Consider the following 25,241-nt stretch of genomic DNA (forward strand, 5'->3'; position numbering starts at 1 on the left):
AAGAGGCACTGGCTGCACGCGCATCATTGCCGGAAGGTCTCTGCAAACCTGGCCACGACAGAAAACATCAACACCCAAGAAGAGCTCCTGAGCAAAGACCGACCGATATTGGACTGTTATCCAGATACTGAGGCACTCGAACTTGCAAAATTCTCTGATCCTACTGTGCCATCCAGAGAAGGGTATTTCCTGCGTCGAAAGGAGGGAGTCTCGGCTAAGTAGGCCACGGACTAAGTTAAAATCTCAGAACGGTGACCTACACACAATCAAGGGTTGCCGGGAGAGAAGCTAAACGAGGTCTGTGGTTCTGCCCACTACCGAGCCCCTTGAAGGTGATGGAAGCGCCAAATAAGAAGATGATGGAAGCGCCAGATAAGAAGATGATGGAAGCAACGGGAAATACCCAGTATAGAAATCCAAAGACTGACAACCTGCACAAATCAAAAACAATTGCACTCTTCATTGTCTTCCTCTTCTGCCTCCTTCTCATGACCTCCTTCTGGATTCTGGAAGAGAGCACACCGGCTCATGAGACATTGCTACCTACTGCACAGCCAACACCCCTGAAAGAGCATCACCTAATCTCTCTGTCGCCTCAGCTCCGAGAAAGGCGCAGGGAATTCTGGAACAATTCCTTCGTGCAACTGTTGCACCAACATAACCTTGCTGCAAATGCTACGAACTGTTGGATCTGTGGGTTGCTCCCGCATGCCACTGGACACTCCATCCCCTTCATCCCTTCACCCTTCTCAGTTCACGGCTCTTGCCTCGCCTGGTTGATCCTCATACAAGAGAGCCACAGGGACAATGCCACCTCCAGCCGGACAGTGTCACACTTCTACTCTGGGTTCTGGCTGAACAAAACAGGAAAGACTCCAGCTGCCCTGTGTCCTGCGCTCGCAGGCACCACCTTCATCAAAGACATTCCAGCCAAAGAACGAGTCGAAGTACAGGTGCTCCACAATCCAGCCAGAACCACCTTCACTCATCTGCAGAAACAAACTACCGCCACCCTGACTGTGGCTCTGTCCGTGATCAATGTCACTGGCCTTGTGTGCCTAGAAGGCCAGGGAACGCAGCTGGTGGGTTACAGCGCCTGCCGAGTCACCAGAACATTGGACTCAGCTGAACCCCCTTCTCTTGTTGCTTCTCCGAATATGTACTTTGTGTGTGGCACCAAGGCTTACACCTGGCTCCCGAGAGGATGGAAGGGCACCTGTTATATTGCCTTCGTTCTTCCACCCACATATGTAGCCCCTGCCAACCACCACCGGCAGAGGCGTGCAGACGACCTTGGACAAACCGACTCCACCGGAGCACAGTTCCTGGATGCAGCAAAGGGACTTGTTCCTCTGTGGGGTCCGATGGCAAACAGCCGTGCTATCCGACACCTGACCCAGGCCGTAGAAACAACGATCAACATCACGGCTGGCATCCTCGCCAACAACACTGCGGAACTTCAGGCGGTCCGCCTTGTGACCCTTCAAAATCGACTCGTCCTAGACGTAGTCCTAGCCGACCGAGGAGGAGCATGCCGCATCATCGGATCCAGCTGCTGCACCTACGTACCTGACAACTCGCCTTCAGTCTACAAAGCCATTGAACACCTCCACAGACTGTCCTCAGAGGTTCACCAAGAGCAGGAAGGATGGTCGCTTGGGAGCTGGTTTTGGGACACTTTGAAAAATTGGGGTTGGAAGTTGTTTTCCTTCGTGCTGATACCTATTGTAATATTATGTGGGTGTTGCTTAGGTATCCAATGTCTGCCACCATTGTTCGGCCTTCTTTCTAGCTATATGTGCCCAAAGACTTTGGACTTCCGAAATGAGCACATGAGCCCCCTCTATGAAGTAGAAATACGTGGCCTTATGGGGATAAATCCGAACTGACAAGTTGGCGAGACATGTTAAAAGGGAGGACTGTGGAATTTTAGTTTGCGATCTGAACATCATCTGCGCCAGCTTGTCACCTATGCACTACGCGCACGGCAGCCATTCTAGGTCACCTATGTATTACGTGCACGGCAGCCATTTTAGATATCATGGTCTCCCTGTCCACGACCGATCGCCAGCGCGCCCCTCTGACCCAGCAAGCATCCTCCGCGCACCCTGGCTCCCCCCTCCCTCCTCCTTATGAGCATGACCCATCTGCATGACCCTGTCCTTGGGAGTCACGCTAGCGCCTGACCAACACCTCCTCTCTTCCCATGAATGCCCCTCTGTTGATAAACCTCCCCTCTGCGCTGGATTGTCCACGCAGCATGAATACCACTCCATTGATGGCCCCTCACCCGGTGTCCGACTGTCCACACAGGTCCGAGGCCATTGCCTAAGCCGAGAGATACCATTTACTGCCCTTATTGTATGAGGTCGCTCTCCTTCAAAGGACCCTCTATTGATCCAGGCCTCCCCACCCCCTGTGACATGATCAGGCGCACACATCCTAAGACTCGACGAAACACTCAGCTGCGTGATGACCCTCTCTCTTATCAGCAGGTTGAGGACCTCCATTGTGAAGGTATATGGGGGTGGGATTAACACGAGGATTACGGGGGTGTCTTTTCCCATGCCTTACAAAGTTGTGATTGTAATAAAGGAAGGTCACATGCCATAAACCAGTGTATAAGAGGCCAGGCCTCTGAGTGGCTGTTAGAGCACCTCGAGACGATACCTTGTTGTCTGATCTGATGTGTTCTGCTCCGTCGGAATAAACTTCTGTTTCCTGCCTTCTGGTCTCCGGCGCCTGCCTCATTGCTTGGTAATTTGAATGGTACAAGGGCGGTTAGCGCCGGGCAAATCTTGAGAAAGGTCCTAGCCCTACCTTTTTCCACACAACACCTTTGGGTCACTCAAGTTCACATTTCTATAACAAGAAAATGCCTCACAGTCCCTTGGGAGCTGCCAAGAATGTGCTTTGAAGTTAGAGCTCTGAGAGGAGGAAGATAATAGCAAGAGGCAGCGGGGCACACATGCAGCGACATGGGAGGAGGTGGGAGGGACAAATGCTGGTCTCACTTGTCAGGTAGAGGGGAAATAATGAATAATCTGGGATGGTGAATCAAGATGCTGGGCCCTAAGGGATGTTGCCCCTTCTTTTGAAATCCTTAATAGAGGTAAATACATTGTTGATCTATTTTAGTGCAATCTGATCTGTAGTGATAAGTGGATTCTTTCTTTTGACCTCCTGGTAAGAGCAGAGTCAATGGTTGTCCCATTTAATTATCCTGAGTATGAATATGCCCAAATTGATTTGCCAGCTCTGCCCGTTTAACCTTGACCTGTTTTACTAAGTAGTATGTACAGGTTTTCCCACTTTTCCCACATTGATGGCCAGCTCACCAAAGGCCCCCAAACGGATTTCCGGCCGATTTTGGTGATGTATTCTTGATGCTGAGGAACATGAGGACATATCCACCAAACAAAGGAGCACTTACTTCATAAAGTTAAGAGGAAGTACCCTTGTTTGGTGGAGATTCTCCTCTGTGCAGTCTTGCCATCTTCTCTTGTAAGGATTCATGGTATCACAGATTTGTGGATCAAGATCTCGAGGAACAATCCCTTTTCCAAAATTACATGCACACAAGGTCACTGGAGACATTTTCTTCTGGTCCATAGTGTAGATTATGTACTGGACATTTATCCAAAGAGGTAACACTTACTAATTAGCCAATTAAAAGTACTTCATTAGGGTAGACATTTTGTGCAAAACTGTGGGCTCTTGTGAGGTTCCATTCTGGCCCAGTTACCAGTTCCACACCCACACAGATACTTAGATAACCTTTTTGCCACTCTCACATGCACTCACAGACCCACACAGCCACTCAAACACTCCTTCAAAAACCCATACAGTCACTCACATACCCACTAATAGACCCAGAGAACTACTTACATACCCACTCACACACCCACATAACCATTCACAAACTCACTCACAGACACTCAGATCCATACAGATACTCACAAACCAACTTACACACTTATACAGGCACTCATAAAACCACTCACACAACCACTGAGCTACTCATATACCCACTCATACGCTCATACAGGCACATACCCATTCACACACCTACTCACTGACTCATACAGCCACTCACACTCCCAGTAACAGACCCATAGAGCCACTCACACACCCATACAGTCATTTAGACACCCACCCATCAACTCATACATCTACACTCCCACTCGCAGACCTATAAGGCCACTCAAACACCCAGTCTCAAAGGTTGCAGTTTAAAGTTCGGAAATAAAATTACCAAAATCCTTTGAAATTCACTACAAAAATCAAAGGTACCAGGAACATTATATTTAGGAAATAACATTAAAAAAAACATAGCAATTCACTGAAAAATGAAAGGGTACAAGTTGGTTACAGTTATGAAATAGAATTTAAAAAAACCTTATAAATTCACTCAAAAAATTAAAGGTTATATGGTTGTTATAGTTCGGTTCAGATTTTACACAAAACTATAGAAATTAATTTGAATGTTATCATTGATGTCATCAGTGTAATATGTGAGGTCAGCAGTGCATTGCTGGGTCGTAAGTTATAGTTAACTCAGGTACCTATAACTGCAGAATTTCTATTGTTTTATACGTGTGAAATCTGGGCCTAACTAACCTGTAACCCTTGGTTTTTTCAGCGAAGCTATATATATGTATGTATATTCCTCAAGCACCTCCTCCAAAGTAAATGAAGAGGTGCGAAGCAGCTCAGAATCCCACTTCACAAATGTATTCAAGCATAGTTTGATATATATATATATAGTTATAGTTAGGACCTACTTTCCGTAGGAAAACCACAACATTCTATTTGGAATACCTTTGGCTCTGGTGGACGAATCTTTGTGAATTTCTCCAAGAAAATGGCCTGCTCCGCTCCTTCCCTGAAAGTTTGGGGGTGATTCGTCAAGTGGGGGCTGAGTAAAAAGGGGGTCCCAAAACATGTTTTCCCCATGCAGTTTTCCATAGGGACCTTTAGCCAGGGCTACAGCCCGAACGGCTGAATGGAATAACACCAAATTTGGCAGAGAGGTAGAGTTCGGTTCACAGATTGTGCTTTCTGTTAAATGGTGTAAATCTGTTCATTAGTTCCTGAGAAAATCAAAAGTAAAACCATAGTGATATCTAGAGACGAAGTACTGTACGCGTACCGAAATCCGTACAATTACGAGGACGAGCTGCATGTTGATTGGATGTCAACTGTCTGTCAACACTCCAAACCAGGAAGTGTTGGCAGCCATCTTGTGCCTCGGTAGAACAAGAAAACAGTAAAACACATTTTTTGGCTTTAACTATATGTATTCGGGGGGGGGGGGCCTCATGGCCCCCAGAGCCCCAGGGATTTCCCAGTCCCTGGGGCCTCTTTTTATTTAAAAAAAACTATGTGGGGGTTTTAAAGCCCCCCACACACGCCCGGGGACCGCCACCTCCCCGGGGCTCTAATATAGAAAATAGGGGGGACTGACCACCCAGCCACGGGGACAATCCGTCCTGAAGGTCTACCTCTAAAAGACATTAAAAGATTATTGGTAATTGTTACTATATTAATTAGGAGTTAGATAACATTGCGCTTTTATACACGTTCCTTCTAACATTTCTACAAACTGTTTGTATTGGTAATATTCCGGACATTTCAGCGATTATAAAAACGTTCCTGCTATTGGGAAAAAAATGTATACATGTAAATTAATACACTATATTGAAGTGCGTTTGTCTGAACACTGAGTCGCGTTTTTGTATCTAGTCTGCTACAACTCTTTGACTACTTCCGATGTGTACTCAAGCCTCACTGCTCACCTTTTTGTGGAAAAGACACCTTCTTCATGATGTAGTTCCGATCTCCAACAAAGAAGTCTCATACGGTGCCGAATCTAGATATCTCAATGGCTAACAACATACTCCTGCTCCCATCATCATCATCGCAGGTTCTTCACCCGCTCAGTGCTTCAGGGACCACTAACTCAGTAACCAAAGAGGCCACGAATGTAGTAGTGGGCCCCTTGTTTGGTACTTTAGGAACAACTCTAAAATGGCGTACAACAGGTGCGCTCCGTCTTTTTTATACATAGGGTCACATGTGTAGTGACGAATGCGCTGGGTGGGTGTGGTGTGGTTGTATACCAGCCATGAGGGAGTGTGTGTGTCGATCTGACAACTAGACCTGCAACTAAGAAATCACCTAAATGGAAATCTGGGTCTTGTACTGTTGTTGTTTTTTCCTGGTAACGTAAGCACAGTAGGTTGTACAATCGTATTCAGTCTCTATTAATTTACCACCTCTCCCAGGGCCCTTTAAATGTTGGGAGAGGGGTCAATAATTGTGCTGATTTTTCTCCTTTAGCGTGCAGTATATTGTTTTATAAAATGTATAACTCTTCATACCATCTTTGCTCTTACGCCGTACGGCCGCGATTTCCATAATTTAAAAGTAATATACGCTTAGTTAAAGTTTTAAAAAACTATCTTCATGATTAACCAGATAATGTCTTCCCTTAATATGTACATTAAATACATAAATACATGTTTTTGAACAATTAGAAACTTTCGCGCCGTACGCGTACGGAGCGCCGAACATGACGTCACTCGGATTTTTTTTTTTTAAACGCGGGGTACGCGTTTTGGGCGAAAAAAAAAAAAAGGGTGAAGCCTGCTTTATTGGTAATTAGCCTCCAGGGGGGGCCAAATCCTGGGGGCAATTTTTTTTTCATAATGGGCGGCCCAGAGGCTCCCCCCTGCGTGGTTATCGCTGCCCCCCGGGTCTTTAACTATATGTATGTGGGGGGGTTCATGACCCCCCCAGAGTTCCAGGGACCACCTTCCCCCCGCGGGGCCTCTTTTTATAAAAAAAAACTGTGCAAGGGGTTTGTAATGTGGTATTTTGCTTTCCTTTCTGTCTTGTAGAGGATCCAGGGTAAATATAAAAAAAATTTGTACAGCCAGTACCTTTCTGCCTGTTACCATAGTAACAGTTCATGGATCACTTGCGTGAGTACAGAGGTTAGAAGTTCACCATAATATGTTGCTAATTGAAATAGTTACTGTGCTGTAGATTTATATATTTTATTCTCATAGGAACCGTTAGTCGTAGAAGAAATCAGTGGAAAAGTTTTGTAAGCGATTCCTTCCTGTTCGGGTAGTATTAGGGTAATGTGCTCCAAGCGGGACTTTACGAAGCTCAAAGTTCATTGGCTGTGAAGTAATAAAAAGTAGAAGTTTTGACAGTCATTCCTTGCTCGTCTGTGGAACAACGTAGACATTTTATTGGCTAAAGTGTTCCGAGGACAAGTTTGCTCTTTATTGGGTGGGAACGGTTCACTGTTGTCAGTGATATTGTGATGCATTTTCCAAAGGAGTATGGGGAAAGAAAGTAGTAGAGGGCAGGTTAGGAACACTATTAACTCTGTACAGTGCCCATAAGGTGGTGGAGAGGGATTATGAGGGAAACAATTTTTTTTATATGTTTAAAGGGCCATTTATATAAGTGCCTTGTGGTGTATTAATCACGGCGGAAAAATTATAGTGTCTTGCGCTGTTTTTTTTATCAAGTTTGTAGGTGACAAACTTCTCAGGAATACTATTTATTTATAATGTGGTGTTTACTTTCCTGATGGGGAGGTGTGGTTGCGCAGCAAAAAAATCAGTCTAGGTTTGAAACAGTTTTTATTAGGCAAATACAAATAAACTTTCTTCAGAAACTGTCGCTGTATATATGAAAGGGGTAACAATTAAAAATGGAATTTCATAAAATATCAGTTAAGCATGGCTATATACTTCTTTTTTGTGCTACAGTTTGCAAAAGTGTTGCGCCACATTCTTGATGATGTAAGAGGGCATCAGTTACTTTTAGATAAAGTAGAATAGAAGTGCTACAACAAACACTCCCGTACTACACTATCTCAGATCAAGAGAACAAGTAAAAAACAGTTAAATACAAATGATTTCATATTACATAGAAATGCATGCATTATTATTAAACATGGGCGTAAAATCCGTTCCGCTCGCGGAATTTGCGGATTTTCGGCAAATTCGCAATTCGCGAACTCTCGCGAATTTGTCGAAAATTCGCAAATTCGCACGCAGCTGATTTTTTTGCTTGGTGATACAATATTGCGACGCGCGGCGTTCACTTACCGTCATTCAGCGTTTTGTAGAGTTGTTTTTCTCCATGTTTTGCGTGTGCTGCGCCATTTTGGATCTTGCTGTGGGATCCCGCAGGAGTTTGGCGACCGCGATTACGTCATCGGGGCTTGCCACCTTGCACAGCGAGAGTTTGTCAACGCGAGTACGCCGTGATCACGAATCGCGGGAGTTCGCAATTGCGAACACGTAGATGCGGTGGGCAGCAACAATCTCGCACTCGCGAAATTGCAAAATTTGCAATTCTACACAAGAAATCCACCAGCAAGCAGCATAAACTTGAAAATGATGATTTTTATCAGAATAACTCCTCAGGTTGACATTTACCTGCACTTTTTTTTGCAAGGAGTCCATTTTGTGGGGGGGTGGGTGGAAGGAAGTACCCCACAGTCTTTAACTTCCTGTTCCTGTCCAGCAGGCTCCTCCCAGTGCTTTCTTCATGTGCTGGTCACTTTGATTTGGATCTTGACCTGGAAGGATTACTTTTTGTGGATGCTGCTGGATATTTGGATTTGAGGCCCTTTTGACTTTCTTTGGATCACTTTTGGATTAGAAATTTCACAAGTAAGTTTGTTTGGGGCATTCCAGTTGCTGCAACTACAATTTTGGAATTTTCAATTTTTGGGCTATTGTTGGGGCCTTTTGCCCAGGGTTAATCAGTGGTGCATGGACTGAGTCTTTCTGTTGGGTCTCTTTAATGTAAACATCATGGAGGCCATGGATGGCATTGGATTGTGGTGATTTTTTTGTGTTTTTCGATTTTTGGGCTGTTGTTGGCGCCTTTTGCGCAGGGGTACTCAGTGGTGGATGGACTGAGTCTTTCTGTGGGGTCTCTTTAATGTAAACATCATGGAGGGCATGGATGGCATTGGATTGTGGTGATTTATGTGTGTTTTTCCACTTTTTGGGGTGGTGATGGGGCCTGTCCATGTGGGTGGGGGCCATTTTGAGGACTGGTACAGGCAAGGCCTGGCCATGTGGTGGGGGTCTAGGGGCCATTTTGAAGCCAGGCAGTGTGCTTTGTTGTGCCATAGGCCTGCACCCAGTCTGCCATGCTTTCATCCATTATGCCCAGGGGTACTCAGTGGAGCATGGGCCTAGTCTTTCTGGGGGGTGTCTTGAATTTGAACATGATTGAGGGCATGGATGGCATTGAATTGTGGTGATTTGTGTGTGTTTTTTCGATTTTTGGGCTATTGTTGGGGCCTTTTGCCCAGGGGTACTCAGTGGTGCATGGACTGAGCCTTTCTGTGGGGTCTCTTTAGTGTAAACATCATGGAGGGCATGGATGGCATTTGATTGTGGTGATTTTTGTGTGTTTTTCGATTGTTGGGCTGTTGTTGGGGTCTTTTGACCAGGGGTACTCTGTGGTGCATGGGCCTAGTCTTTCTGTGGGGTGTCTTGAATTTGAGCATGATTGAGGGCATGGATGGCATTGGATAGTGGTGATTTTTGTGTGTTTTTTCGAATTTTTGGGGTGTTGATGGGGCCTGTCCATGGTGGAGGCCATTTTGAGGACTGGTACAGGCAGGGCCTGGCAATGTGGTGGGGGTCTAGGGGCCATCTTGAACCCAGGCAGTGTGCTTTGTTGTGCCATAGGCCTGCACCCAGTCTGCCATGCTTTCATCCATTATGCCCAGGGGTACGGTCAGTGGTGCATTTTATTGGTCTTTCCATTTTGGGGGGTGGGTATAATAAAAATGCTTACTTGCAAGCTATTAATTGAAGCGCTACATATGCAACATTTATTTAACTGATGTTACTCTGGCTTTGTTTGCTTTTAGGTGCAGAAAGATGAATCATCAGCCTCATTGTTCCTCATCAGTGCCAGGAACAAGTCCTGCTGCGGTGTGTGCAGCACAATGTTACGTGTGGCCACAGACAACTCTGCAACTTGTGCAACTGCGGCCTGCTGTTCTGACATCTGAAGAAGATGGCCCCAAAAAAGTTGCCCGTAGCTCCTCTAGCAAGAAAGTTGGCAGTAAGGAGCAAAAGAAGCAAGTGGCGCCACTTACCAGGGAGACTGGTGTGCCGACCACCGCATTTTTTGGGAATAAAAAAAAAAGTACGCCTTCAGCAGCAGCGGGGTCTGCTGGGGACCAAGCTGGGAGCAGCACCCCCGCTCCATTGGGCTCAGTGCCACCACCACCATGCTAACTTAAGTCCAAGCCCTTGAGTGCTGCAAAGGCAGCCAGTCTAGTTGTTCAATCACCATCGACCAGTGATGTTGGCTCATCGCAAGAAAGTAGCAGCATCCCTCAATCAACATAGGTTGTTGTAACTCATCTGACGAGTGTTCAACCACCACAGCCGCAACAACAACCACATGTGCAAGTACAAGCTCAAGTACATGTGGAAAGAGAGGCAGCGCAAGGAGATGCGCAAGCAGAGGTGCATGGAGCGGCACAAGTGCCCACAATAGTTGTTCCTCCCGAAGTAGGGGCACATCAGGAAATCGACATTCAAGCCGAGGTATCATTTGAGGAAGCCACTCCTCCTGATCATTTATTGTCTTCCAGATCCCTAGCAAGGAAAAGATCAAGGATGGTGTCTACATCTTCTTCAAGCCCCCTCCCTTCTGATGATATGGATCCAAATTGGGAACCACCACAGCTGTCTGAGATTGAGGCACACCTTGATCTGACAAAGGTAGCTAAGCGTAAAAGGAAGGTCCCCGAAAGTCTCGTACTTATGGAGTGTGATGATGACGCTGAACAAGAAGTGGCATATACTCCTGCTGATGAAGACTCTCACGACGACGACGCAGTCATCATAAATGTCACTCCAGGCTCAGCGGGCATGCAACAAACAGACATTTTTACCCTAGCCCGAAATGCTGCTGAGCGTGATGTTGGCGATGTGGGAATGGGACCACCACCAATGCAGTTAACTAGTACACCACCACCTACCGCTTCCATATTTTCTCGCCAGAAGGGACCACCATCCACCTCCACCTCCATTTCCTCAATTAGTGGTTGTTGGACTTGGCCCTTAAGACAGGTTCACCCCTAATCTTTTTGCTTTTATTCTGTGATATGCGTGGATGATTTTCTGGTCTGTGCGCACTTTTTCTCTGTGTCCCAGAGTAAAGTGCGTGCATGTAGTTAGGCTGGCCTGCTCTCCCATAGGAATGCATGGGGAATGTCTGTGTCCCTAGTAATTCCTGATGTGTGGGGAGTGCATGCTAGAATTTGGTATGTGCGTGTTCGTGGGAATGAATGCTTTGCAATGGTGTATGTGGCATGTGTGTGTCATGAGTAGAAATGCCATTTCTGGGACTTGGCATATTACTGTAAAATATGTCTGCAGTGTGATTGGCTGGAGCTGGCTGGTGAGCCTGGCTCCAGGAAGGCTGGATGGGTCTGCCCAGTGGTGAGTGTGAGATTAGCATGCTTGATGCTTGGGAGGAGTGCACCTGGTCCCTGATGGGCCTGGACTTTCCCCAGACAATGCTGGCTCCACCCCCTGTAGTGCGACTGATGGCCCTAGCCCTGCCAGTGAATAGAGAGGGTGGTTGAGGTAAACAGAGTACTTCAGAACCAGCTGCGACTGGTTTTCCCCCCACCCTGCACCCTGAGACAAAGGGATTTTGCTGTATAAGAAGGGGCTGTGTCCCCATACAATTTGTTCTCTGTTCTGCTTTGGACCTTGCCAGAGGGGGCTGCTGCTGCTGCTGGGGCCAAGAGGACCGCCACTTGGCTGTCTCCCTGCCTGGAGACCCAGTGTGCTGGCTCTGGCCCTGCCTTTCCCCTCTGCCTGCCTCCAGACCCTGCTTGAGCTTTCCTGTGCCTGGAGGCACCCTGATTTTGATTTAGAGCGCTAGGCGCGCTTTTACTTCCTTGAAGCGCTGAGCGCGCTTCTCCTGTGCTCCAGAGCGCTTGGGAGCACTTTATTGACATTGCCGGTGCCCACCCGGCATTGGCGCCGATTTTGCCGATTTTTGGCATAGCGAGTGCCACCTCGCTTTATCTTTTAATTTGAAGGCCGGTGCCACCCGGCATTGCCCCGTGTTGTTTTATTTAGTTTCGAGCCGGTGCCCACCCGGCATTGCCCCGTGTTCACCGCTGCAGCCCGGGGACGAGAGAAAGCAAGCCGCTGACGTCATCTCCCAGCCGCGCTGGTATTGGCCCAGCCGGCCAAGCCTTCCCCCGCGTCATCGAGGCAGCCGAAGGAGCAGGAGGCAGCCTGCCGCGTCCTTGGAGGCTCCCGAGTGAGGAGAGGAGCCCCGCACTGCTGCCAGGAGACCCGGTGAGTGCAGCGGGCCGAGGGAGAGCGAGGGAAGGGAGGAGGGCGTCGGGCATATTGTCGGTGCCCGCCCCTCCCCTTCCGTGTGCATTCCGGGCCTTAGAGCGGCCCAAGTGAGGAGAGCCGCCTGAGGCTCTTGGGGGCATTGTGTAATTCTTGAGTCCCCCGTGAGGGACTCCCACGTGGCCGCATTCGTGATTTACGAGCCTGAGAGGCTCCACCAGCCCGCATTAGTTCTTGAGAGCCCCGAGTGGCTCAGGGCATTTCCTTCTTTGAGCCCAGAGAGGCTCGAGGGGCATTCGTGATTTACGAGCCTGAGAGGCTCCACCGGCCCGCATTGGTCCTTTTCGAGCCCCGAGAGGCTCCAGAGGCCACAGTTGTTGCCGAGCCCAGCGAGGCTCATTGCCCACATCATTTAGAGCCCTGAGAGAGGCTCTGGGGGCATTTTCATGATTTTGAGAGCGCTGAAGCTCTATTTGTACATTTGCTTTGTGAGCCCCTGAGAGGCTCCTTGCCCACTTTGTTCTTGAGCCCTCCTGGCTCCAACGTTGCCCAGTCCTGTTTAACAACTGTCCAGCACTTAGTGGACAGTTGCCACGTTTAGGCTTGGTGTTCTGTGCTGCCTGCGCAGACCTCCCTGACACTGAGACTCAGGGCATTCCGCCCCTTTCGAGGCCAGTTGGCCTGAGGGACATTGTGAGTGTTGTGCTTTGTGCACCCCGCGCATTGTAATTTCTTGCTATGTGATTCTTGCGCAAAATGTTCTAACCTGCATCTCATGTGCAATTGTTTATGTCCGCTTACCTTTTCTAAAAGTGACCTGATTAGGTATTTTATGTTTATCCACTTTGCTAAATGTGACCTGCATAGAGGATTGTTGATGTCCCATTTTATGTTATCCACTTTGCTAAATGTGACCTGCATAGTAGATTGTTGATGTCCCATTTTATGTTTAGGTTTCCTTCCCTTTGCTAAGAGTGAACTGCTTAGGTGTTGGTATTCCTTCCTTAGGTCCTGATGAGAAGGTCCTAGTTACCTGCGTGATTACCTACAGTGTTTTAGGGTTGCGTAGGAGGTCTTGACTTTTCCAGTGATTACTGGATATGTGTTGCATTTATAATTTTGGTGCTACTCATTCTATGTTTACGACATAAGTGTATACCTACCAGTATTATTTTCTGACAAGTGCCTACCCCTGACAGTGGTCCATGTGGCCCTGTCCTGTACATAATTCCCCTTGTAAATTCTGCCCGTGCCCCTGGCACAGTGTAAAGTTTGTGTGTTATCTAATGTGTTTTGTTTATTATAATACAAAGGCTATTTTTTATATATATCCTTGTGTGGAGTCTTTCTTTGTGGTGGGCCTTGGGTGTTGTTGCTGGGGTGCGTGCGCAAATACTTAACTCATACCGCCTCCAAGTTTAGCCTAGACTGCTCGCGCCACGTTACCTAGAGGGCGAGTGGGGGTTACCTTGGTGTGTGACTCCCTTGCCCTGACTTTAGAAATGGCGATCCCTGACTGACCTCGACGCGAGTCTTGGCCGGCCAGGGTCCCGTTTCTAACAGTGGCGCTGCAAGTGCACAACGTAGTAAAGTTCGGCAACACACATTCTCCAATTCATCTGGCATTAGCATTCCCGATGATGACGAGGAGGAAGAAGCGTCAAACAGTCCTTCAATTACACCCAGTACCCCTGTCAGCAGCACACCCCCTGCAAGATATATGAGCCACACTAAGAGTGTGGGAGAGAGTGAGACACCAATGCGAAAAAGTTCATCAACATCACAGAGTGTAACTGGGTCGAAGAAGTCATCATCATCCCGTAAAATCATGGTCCAGCCCACCATTAGAAGCATATTGTTCTCAGATGCGCCATTTGAACGCAACCACCCAATGACGCGTCTGTATAACACTAAGCTGGCAAAAATGCTAGCTCTGGACCTTCTCCCTTTTTCTTTTGTGGAAGGGGTTGGTTTTCTTGAATTAGTGGCAACGCTCTGCCCTAAATGGAATGTTCCTAGCCGGTTCTATTTCGTCAGAGTTGCGGTCCCAGCACGACATGAAGATGTGCTGGAAGTGATTGGGGCAGCTTTGCAGAAGAGTGCTGTTCTCACTATACATCTGACAACAGACATGTGGACCAGTTGCCAAGCCGTTGATTACATGTGCAATTAAACAAAACAGATGCCAGTGCTGAGAAATTCACTTGAAACCTCACTAGGTCACAGAAACAATTGTTATGAATGTAACATAAACAACTTGCATAAAAAATTGCAGCATATGAATTTATTAATGCTTCTTTTTTAGTTTCTTCACTTTTTTTATACACACAAGTATTCGTGCATGAAAATACAAAAAATCTTTTATATACAAACTATATACAAAAACAATTATCACAAAACAATTGACATATACACACTTCAAACATTCTTGGCCGTGCATTTAACTAAACCATTCATACAAACAAACAAACAAACAGTAGTTGATCTTGGTGTCAAATGGACTCAGGTTATAAACTCAGGGGATTAGTCCTTATCGTTTTACAATGTCAGGGTCTTTGACAAAAAACTCAGAAGAGTCACCAAGATCTCTTATTATTCACTAACAGCCATTGTGAACAAAGCATTTTAAATGACCCAAGACCAGATGGGTCGACGCGTTTCAAACCCCGCACAGTGCCGGGGTTCTCATCAGGACCACAATTGACGCTGCAACAGATAAAAAGACATGGCTTTAGAATCGTGATCCAGGCTAAGAGACTGGACCCCTATGCTACATACTGGCAGCCTTGTCATACCTTGATTCCTTGGTTGCAAATCCACATTCACACAGGTTGTATCTCCAAGGGAAGTGCGCGCGGGAGCTGAGAAAGGGTGAGAAGACAAAACAAACAAAGGCTGCATTTAGTCAACACATACACATGCTTTCCGTTCCTCATGTATACTATCTCAGACTTCCGCATTGTCGTGAAGCCGGCGCGCTGCCACTGTGCATACCGCTTGCTGCTCACTCGGATCGCGAGTAAGGGACTATCAACTCCTCGCTAAGACCTTCGAAATCCAAGTGTATACGCCTATGACAGTGGAATATACACGAAACAGTTCCATGATATTTGGATCCCCTCAGGCGTTACTCATCATAAGATAGGAACTTATGGCAGCAACCCCCCAAAAACCTACCGGAATATGACACCGAGGTACCAGCCATCCACCCTACTAATTCTTCTAACTCTCTGGAGGCTGATGTAGATCGCTCGGAAAGGTTTGTAAAGAAAGCACATACAGGCAATACATTCTTACAGTCCTGATGATGATCCCAGTTCACTAGGAGCCGGGGATCGAAACGCCGTCGACACTTACTCGGATTCTGTAACTTCTCCATTGTGTTTATACTGTTACATGAATTGGTGGTCTGAACTGCCGTGCTAATATGCTATTGATGCAAGGGACAATTGGCTCCGCTGTTCTTTTTGCCTGATATTCTTTACCTTCTTTTTCCTTGCTCTCTTCCTACTCTTGAATTCTTTTTGAGTGTACTTTTGGATAGGTACAGGCTTGTACCCTATCAAATGCCACATTAGACCTCCTTGATGGTCTTTTAAATTTACCTATATTCGAAATAAAATTTCAGGCCCGGCTGGGTACTGAAAAACTTGCTAATATAGTACTGATTGGAGTCTATATTTGTATTTGTCTTTGTGAAAACTCAATCCTATGGACCACTGTTTTTCATAATAATTGATTGCCCAAGGTCCCTAGGTACCCATTGGGTCCCCCTTGTTTTTTGAAAATATACTATCTCAGTGCAACCATTTACCTGCTCAAGTAGTGGCATGTGGATCGCCGGAGTATAGAACTTGTTGCTGGCACTTGGGGCGAGTCACTCCGCTATGGACGAGAAAGGGGGTCAGACATGGGCTCACTAAATGTATGATTCCCTTAATTTATCTACGCTGTTGGAGAAACATACCGAAAGTAGTAGATTGGGCACTTCAGGCGAGAGGGCTGCGTGCTTCACCTTCACTCGTTAGTGATAGCGGCCGTCTCAACAGTTACTTCCTGGTTTATAGAAAATGGCCCGGTGGTGGTTCTGGGAATTGTAGTTTGGCTTGATGGATCGGGTTGCGCAATCCGGTATGACAAAGTATAATATCACGCTGTGAACTCGAAACTCCACATGACTGGTTAATGCAGCCTTTGCTCATCAGAATTGGGCTAATTGTTCGGTTTGTAAATTTCTGAGATTTTGTTGAGGCCCCTCAGAGCAGTGTTGAATTTCATAATAAGCAGCGGTTCGCACTGACATAACGTTGCGTCCAAGTCTCCTCCACGCGGGTCCCTTTCTATTTTGGAAAGGACTGTCCATCTCAGGTCCGTTTGTTGGTGTTTTTTACTTATCCAATGGTTGACCAGAGGGGCATTCTCTACTCCTCTCCGAATTCTGGATTTATGTTGTGTTATGCGCTGTCTAACTTCCTGCGTGGTTTTCCCTATGTAGACCAACGGGCATGGGCACACAATCGCGTAGACAACATTCCTGGTCTTACAGTTGGTGAAAGATTAATGTTTCCAATGGGTGTTATTAGATGTGAAAACTGAACCTTCTATTGTTTCTTCACAGCACGTGCAAGTCCCGCACTTATGATGTCCTTTGGTTGGAGGAAATCCAAATAGACTTCTTAGTGTTGGAGTTTTTTCAATCGGAAGAGCTGCTCTCACAATATGGCTACCCACACTTTTCTCCTTTTTGTAGGCGAATAATGGGGGTGCTGCGAATTCTTCATGGAGATCTTTTAATAGATGCCAATTGGACGTTATTAGTTTTTTATGTTGGTTTGCTGCTGGACAAAAGGTGGTTACACACACCAGTCTTTTCAGATCTGGTTTAACTTTCCTTTCCAGCAATGTTTCTTGTGGTATCCACCAAGCTCTTTTAAGGGAGTTTTTTAGTAATTTTTTAGGGTAACCTCTCTGGAGCAGGCGCTCCTTTAGAAGGCCTGCATGTTCGCAATACTCCTCTTTATTTGAACAATTCCGGCGAATCCTGAGAAATTGTCCGAACTGAAGGTTTTGTCTCAAACTGCGTGGGTGATTACTGGAAAAGTGTAAGGCTTTATTTCTGTCTGTTGGTTTACGGAACAAAGTGGAACCTAAACCTCCTTCTTGAGGCTCCAATTTAACATCCAGAAATGTGATGGATTTATTGGATGCCGTACACGTGAACTTGATATCATTCGTCCTTGAATCAAGCCACCCCACAAATTCATTTAGTTCTTCATGTCCTCCTGTCCAGATTAGAAACACGTCATCTATGTAACGCATATAACTTGATATGCAATGTTTGTATGGGTTGTTGTTATATGTAAATTTGTCCTCAAAAAGTCCCATGAACATCACTGCTAACTCTGGAGCGAAGGGACATCCCATCGCCACCCCCTTTATTTGGTAAAAAAACTCAGAATCGAACGTGAAGAAGTTTTTATGCAACGCAAATCTTGCCAATCCTAGAATGAAATCTGTCGGGACCCTCATTGGTCTTTCCCTGGAATCCAAAAAAACTGTCAAAGTTTCGAGAGCTTGTTCTTGCGGGATTTGGGTGTAGAGTGAAACCACATCTAGAGAAACTAAAAGTTGTGTATTACAGTCAAACTGAACGGTTGCTATCTTGTTAAGAAAAGCCGTCGTGTCTTTAAGGTGGGCTGGAATGGTTTCAATGAACGGTTTCAAAAACAAATCGACATACTTCGCCACAGGTTCCATGAGAGACTCGCAGCCGGAAACGATGGGGCGGCCTGGTGGATTGAATTCATCTTTGTGCATTTTGGGCAAAACGTAGAAGACCGGAGTTCTTGGGTTTTTATTTTGTAGAAATGCCCGTTCTTTTGGCCCAATAATGCCCTGTTCGAAGCCTTTGTGAATCATGCCGAAGAGCTGATTTTTTATTTCCGTAGTGGGGTCCTTTCCGATGCTTCTATAGCATTCGTTATCATTTAGTTGCAGGTGGACTTCCGTTTTATATTTATTGATATCCCAAATCACAATTGCTCCTCCCTTATCGGCCTGTTTCACGACCACTGTCTTATCATTTTTTATCGTCAATAAGGCGTCTTTTTCGGCTTTTGATATGTTGTATTTGACAAAACATTTCTTTTTTTCTATTGAAGAGATTCCTGAAAGAACAGTGCGTTCAAACGTCAGTACCTCCTTAGGAAATTTGAAGCCTGTTGGACAGAAGGTGGATTTTCTCTTGAGTCTTGTGACCTCTTCTGGTTGCTCTTCTTGTACTTCTTGGAAAAATGTTTTTAACCGAATTTTGCGGCAAAACTCAAGTGTCTCTAGCTTCATTTTAACAAAATCTGTCGGTCTGGATGGAACAAAATTTAGACCTTTGGTTAAAATGGCCATTTCCGCTGTTGTCAAAGTCCTGTCAGATAAGTTAAAGACGGGTGATTTATTTAGTTCTTGTAAAACTGTCGGCGAGTCCTCATCTCCCATGGTTGAGAAAAGCGGGTCCGTCCCCTGCCTCTCTGTTGGCCTCCCCCTAAAAAAGGCGTTTGATTTTGTTGTTGTTGTTGTTGTGGTTCTGGTTGGTTGCCTTTTCTGTTCTGAAACACCCTAGTTGTACTATCAGATTCACTCCCTGACGAAGTTGTATCTGAGAAAGTCAAGAATTTCCGACGTGATCGTCCTTGATTGTCTTGTAAGAATCTCCGTGACTCTGTACGTATGTAAAAATCCTTGTGCAAGTAGGGATAGACGGACTCCAGCGAAAAGTTCTTTTTGTCTAGTTCAAACTTGTTGTTTTTTTGTGTTACCGTGAAATCCTTAAATTCCAATATTTCTTTGTTGATTTTCTCCAAAAGTGTCTTAGAGTCGGTGATCAATTGGTTGTTTTCAATTTCTCTCTGTAGAATTGCTATCTTATCCAGTTCTTTTAGTGATATTCTGTGAGCAGTCTCAATGGTAAGGACCATCAAGTCTCTGCTACACTTGGTTTCAATCCCGCTAAAACCTTTTTTGTAATCCGGGTCGTCTGTGAATACTACCGGGACGTTACGAATTTGTAGTCCAGATGGGATCGTCCCTGCCCGTAGGTGTTGTAATAGGAAGTGCCCGTGAAGGTCAGTCCTAATTTGCTTTTTGCGTAGCCTAAGTAATTTGTCAGACTCGTTTTGAGTATTAGCTGTAAGACTAAGTGCTGCCGACGCAAACACAGGGGGGTCTCTTATCAGATTCTGAATATGTTCCTCGCTGTATGCAAGTGTGTCTTTTTCTGCCATCACACAATTGTGTAAACAATAAACAAGACAAGGTGCACAGAAAAAGAAGTGAATCAATGGATAACAACACAAACTAGTCCAACACGCACTTGTCCATCCATGGACCAACACACTTCAAGTAACACAACTACCCTGTGGCAGCCACTTAAAAAACTCCCTTAAAAGAGCTTGGTGGATACCACGAGAAACATTGCTGGAAAGGAAAGTTAAATCAGATCTGAAAAGACTGGTGTGTGTCACCACCTTTTGTCCAGCAGCAAACCAACATAAAAAACTAATAACGTCCAATTGGCATCTATTGAAAGATCTCCATGAAGAATTCACAGCACCCCCATTATTCGCCTACAAAAAGGAGAAATGTGTGGCTAACCATATTGTGAGAGCAGCTCTTCCGATTGAAAAAACTCCAACACTAAGAAGTCTATTTGGATTTCCTCCAACCAAACGACATCATAAGTGCGGGACTTGCACGTGCTGTGAAGAAACAATAGAAGGTTCAGTTTTCACTTTTAATAACACCCATTGGAAACATGAATCTTTCACCAACTGTAAGACTAGGAATGTTGTCTACGCGATTGTGTGCCGATGCCCGTTGGTCTACATAGGGAAAACCACGCAGGAAGTTAGACAGCGCATAACACAACATAAATCCAGAATTCGGAGAGCAATAGAGAATGCCCCTCTGGTCAACCATTGGATAAGTAAAAAACACCAACAAACGGACCTGAGATGGACAGTCCTTTCCAAAATAGAAAGGGACCCGCGTGGAGGAGACTTGGACGCAACGTTATGTCAGCGCGAAGCGCTGCTTATTATGAAATTCAACACTGCTCTGAGGGGCCTCAACGAAATCTCAGAAATGTACAAACCGAACAATTAGCCCAACTCTGATGAGCAAAGGCTGCATTAACCAGTCATGTGGAGTTTCGAGTTCACAGCGTGATATTACATATATTCACATCCTATAGAGGGCGCCCTCATGACATACACGTTAATATGAGTTAATCCCCTCCACCGCCTCACCTCCGCCAGGCCAGCACTTTGTCACACCGGGTTGCGCAACCCGATCCATCAAGCCAAACTACAATTCCCAGAACCACCACCGGGCCATTTTCTATAAACCAGGAAGTAACTGTTGAGACATCCGCTATCACTAACGAGTGAAGGTGAAGCACGCAGCCCTCTCGCCTGAAGTGCCCAATCTACTACTTTCGGTATGTTTCTCCCACAGCGTAGATAAATTAAGGGAATCATACGTTTAGTGAGCCCATGTCTGACCCCCTTTCTCGTCCTTAGCGGAGTGACTTGCCCCTAGCGCCAGCAACAAGTTCTATACTCAGGCGATCCACATGCCACTACTTGAGCAGGTAAATGGTTGCACTGAGATAGTATACATGAGGAACGGAAAGCGTGTGTATGTGTTGACTAAATGCAGCCTTTGTTTGTTTTGTCTTCTCACCCTTTCTCAGCTCCCGCGCGCACTTCCCTTGGAGATACAACCTGTGTGAATGTGGATTTGCAACCAAGGAATCAAGGTATGACAAGGCTGCCAGTATGTAGCATAGGGGTCCAGTCTCTTAGCCTAGATCACGATTCTAAAGCCATGTCTTTTTATCTGTTGCAGCGTCAATTGTGGTCCTGATGAGAACCCCGGCACTGTGCGGGGTTTGAAACGCGTCGACCCATCTGGTCTTGGGTCATTTAAAATGCTTTGTTCACAACGGCTGTTAGTGAATAATAAGAGATCTTGGTGACTCTTCTGAGTTTTTTATCAAAGACCCTGACATTGTAAAACGATAAGGACTAATCCCCTGAGTTTATAACCGGAGTCCATTTGACACCAAGACCAACTACTGTTTGTTTGTTTGTATGAATGGTTTAGTTGAATGCACGGCCAAGAATGTTTGAAGTGTGCATTAAGCATGGGCGAATTTTGCGAATTCGCGATCCGCAAATTTGCGGATTTGCGAATTCGCGATCCGCAAAATTCGCGAATTTGTGCGAATTTGCGGATTTTTGTTTTTTTGCGTGTTCGCGGGGTTTTTTGTGTGTTCGCGGGGTTTTTTGCGTGTTCGCGGGGCTTTTTGCGTCTTTGCGAGCCGCTTGCATAGCGAAGTTACCCATGCAGTCGTTTATGGGAGATGGAGAGAGAGATAAATAGATAGATAGATAGATAGATAGATAGAAAGAGAGAGAAAGAGAGGGAAAGAGAGAGGGAGAGAGAGAACGAGAGAAAGAAAGAGAGGCCGGATCTCTGAAGGGCCAGATTCCTGAGTTGCCCCTACAAAACATACAGCTTTTTATTTTTAGCAAAATGCATATGAAAATTGTGCTGTAAAGGTCTCTTTTAGTTTAACCCCTCCTGACAACTCAAAATGGGTGTATTTGCCATCCTCTCCCTTCTTCCTGTTTTTTATATCTGTAAGTGCTTCCTGATGAGGTTTAATTCCTTGGACAGGTGCCTCGTTGCCTACTTGTAACTATTCTCTGACCCTGCTTCAAGGGTCAGAGCAGGGTCAGAGAATAGTTGCAAGTAGGCAACGAGGCGCCAGGAAGCAATTAGCAGCAGGTGTCCAAGTTGAAGTTAATTTGTTTGTAACCCTTTTGTTAAAGGTTACAGTGAGAAGTTGGCCTGATATGTAGTGTTTCCAATTCTGGAACCACTTGGTATCAGTCCAAACAAACCCCAAAGATGTCTGGTTGTAAGTCAACCTTGTTAGACAAGCTATCCTAGTGGTAGCATGGACTAAGCAGCCTTAAAGGCTTAACTTAAGAGGTCGTGTTAAGCGAGCTGTTTTACCACATACAATCCTGTAATCAAATGAAAGGACACCACACAAGTATATATTATAAAAATATATGTATTTATTTCTAAATTACTCCCCAGTACTCTTTATGAGGAAAGGGGCACAAGCGTTAAATCAAAAGCACAGTAAAACATATAAAGTTGCACAATTATGGATGAGGGCGGGTGGCCACTCAGACCATATACTAAAAAAGTGGTATAAGGAACACTTATCGAACAGTGGTTAGGTCTAGGGCCTAGAGATTCGCTGGGAGCAGTCAGGACTAGCAATGCTGAAGTCGGGAGTAGCCCACAGGAGACGGGTGCAGCACGGAAAGTGCGGCTCGCACCAATGCAATGTCAATGGTGCGTAAAAGTTAGATAAAGTGAATTAAAAGATACTTCCGCTGAACCTAGAGGAACAAAACTTTAGACACAGACCCTAGAGGTGTGTACCAGTGTATGTACACCGGCGTTGCAATGTTACCTCACCCACAGGCCGTGGGTGCACAGGGTCGAAGTGGCGTCGGGTTTTGACACGCAGGCTCTTGGTGCTTGAAGCTGTTGCAGCTGCAGGCGATGTGAAGCAGAAGTGTCCGGTGCGATCCAAGGGTGGATCGAAGTAGAAAAGTACCTGAAAGCAGAGGGGACAGAGTCTGGGTCACTCAGCAGTGACCAGGGTGGAACCAGGACGGAACCAGGCAATGTCAGGCGCAATCAGGTGGTTGTCGATAGGCTTCTCTCCGCTGTCACGTGGGCTCTGGGGCATCTGCGACGTCCAGGAGCGGGTCACAATCTGTCCCACGTAGGCTCTCGCCGTCAGCACCGTCGGCTTCAAGATTGCAGCAAACAGCACTTGGCAAAAGCAATCCACGCGGAACCGGGAGATTGCTTATCACTCGAACCAGGAGGGGCAGAGTGGGGGCTCCTTTTCACAGGAGCTGGTGCAGATCTGGAGCAACCAGAAAAGCAAGTCGTATTTCGGTTTTCGTCGGCACAGGGGCCACAAGCCAGCTGGCAAGTGACCGGGCCAACGCGTCGAGCCGCCACAAGCAGAAGGGCCCCACGCAGCACTCGTCGAGTGTGGAGGGGGTAGCTTTGGTGCAAGTGTAGCTCGGGGTGGGGGCTTCTCAAACCCCGGTGCACAGCTTCGAGGATCACTCGTGGGCTGCACGGTCAGCGTCTCGTGGCCTTTTCAAGATGGCGTGCCCCACGCTTCCGGTCGCCTCCACTGGTCTCAGCTCTGCAGGGACTGTGGATCGGGCAGGTAGAAGGCAGGCAAGCTTGATCTCGTCGATCTCTGTCGCTCGAGTTCCGGCGGGAACTGCAACAAAGCAAGGGTCGAGGGCTGGATGGTGCCTGTTTGCACAGGGTGGTCACTCCTTGACCACAAGGGAGATTCTTCAGTCTTCTGCGTTGAGTAGAAAGTCGAAGGGTCCAGAATTCGTTTCTTATGTTTCTTCAGGATGATCTGAGTTGCATTGGCACTGCTCCCACTCTTATTCGAATCTGGTGGGCTGGACATCCTGCTAGGTCCCCTCCTATGGGTGGGACCCAGGAAGGGGGTGGTTACACCCCTTTCCTTTGATCCAGGCCGCGCTGGGACAGGGGCTAGGAGGCCCCAGAACCGGTTTGGCCGGATTATGCAAGGGGCAGCCTTGTGCTCCCCAGGCAGTGTCTGGTTTCTTTGAAACCTCCCTACTACAATCCACTATCTCCTGTCTGGGGTGGTTTGACACCGCCCTGCGATAGGAAACTCTTTGTCCAGGCCACCATATGCTGAGTTTCGGTCAGCAGCAGGAGGCCAGACCCGTGTCTGTGGCAGAGGCATCCATTTTGTGGATCTGAGGCTCATTTTAAATCAACCGCGTTTCAGTAAAGTAACATGTCTTCTCCCTCTAGAAGGGTGGAATGCTACCCCGTCACCAGAACTGGCGAGGGGGTAGTATTCCAATTCGTATGACACCTTACACGACATGTTTTGATAAAGCCAAACCAAAGTTGCTATATAACCGCGAGGATTATAAGGCGCTTAAGAGTATATGGTATGGCATTATCCCGGATCAGCTTAGGGAGTTGTTCCCGACAGCTGCAGACAGGCTCAGCTCATGCCAGAGCTCCATCTCACATAAAACCACGCACTCTGCCTCCAGGATTGATGAGGCCTTCCATAAGAGTGGCTTACAGGCTATATATGTGTCCAGATATAGGTTTAGATATAGGTATACTATATCTAAGCAAGGAGTGATTACACCCACTTGCCCCAGCTGAGTGATCAGCCAGTTGTGTCAATTTAAGAACCAGCCAGGGGTGGCAAAAGCTATGCTTCAGCCCCTGGTAGGCCTTGGTGGCACCTATGCCCTGAGCACCTATAGTGCATGGTAAAGGGGCTGACAAGGAGTCCATTTCCAATTGTGGTATGTACCTATAGCACATGTATTATAAATTTAGAGAGAGAACAGCAGGCTGGGGGTCTGATTAGCAGGCCCACAGCCTCAGTAAGTCGAAAACCAGTGAAGCAAAAAGCAAAAATTGGGGTGACCCTAGGATAGCAGACCCTACTCTCCTACACAACCCCCCCCCCCAAACGCAGGGACATTAAACTTAACCTTGACCAGATAAGTCTTCATGTTCTAAGTGGAAGTACCTGGAGAGACCATCTGCATTACCATGGTCAGTCCCTGGGCGGTGCTCCACTGTAAAGTCCATCCCCTGTAGGGAAATGGACCACCTGAGCAGTTTGGGATTTTCACCCTTCATCTGATTTAGCCACAAGAGGGGCTTATGGTCTGT

The sequence above is a fragment of the Lissotriton vulgaris genome, chromosome 3_1 (assembly GCF_964263255.1).
Source record: "Lissotriton vulgaris chromosome 3_1, aLisVul1.2, whole genome shotgun sequence".
Classification (NCBI taxonomy): domain Eukaryota; kingdom Metazoa; phylum Chordata; class Amphibia; order Caudata; family Salamandridae; genus Lissotriton; species Lissotriton vulgaris.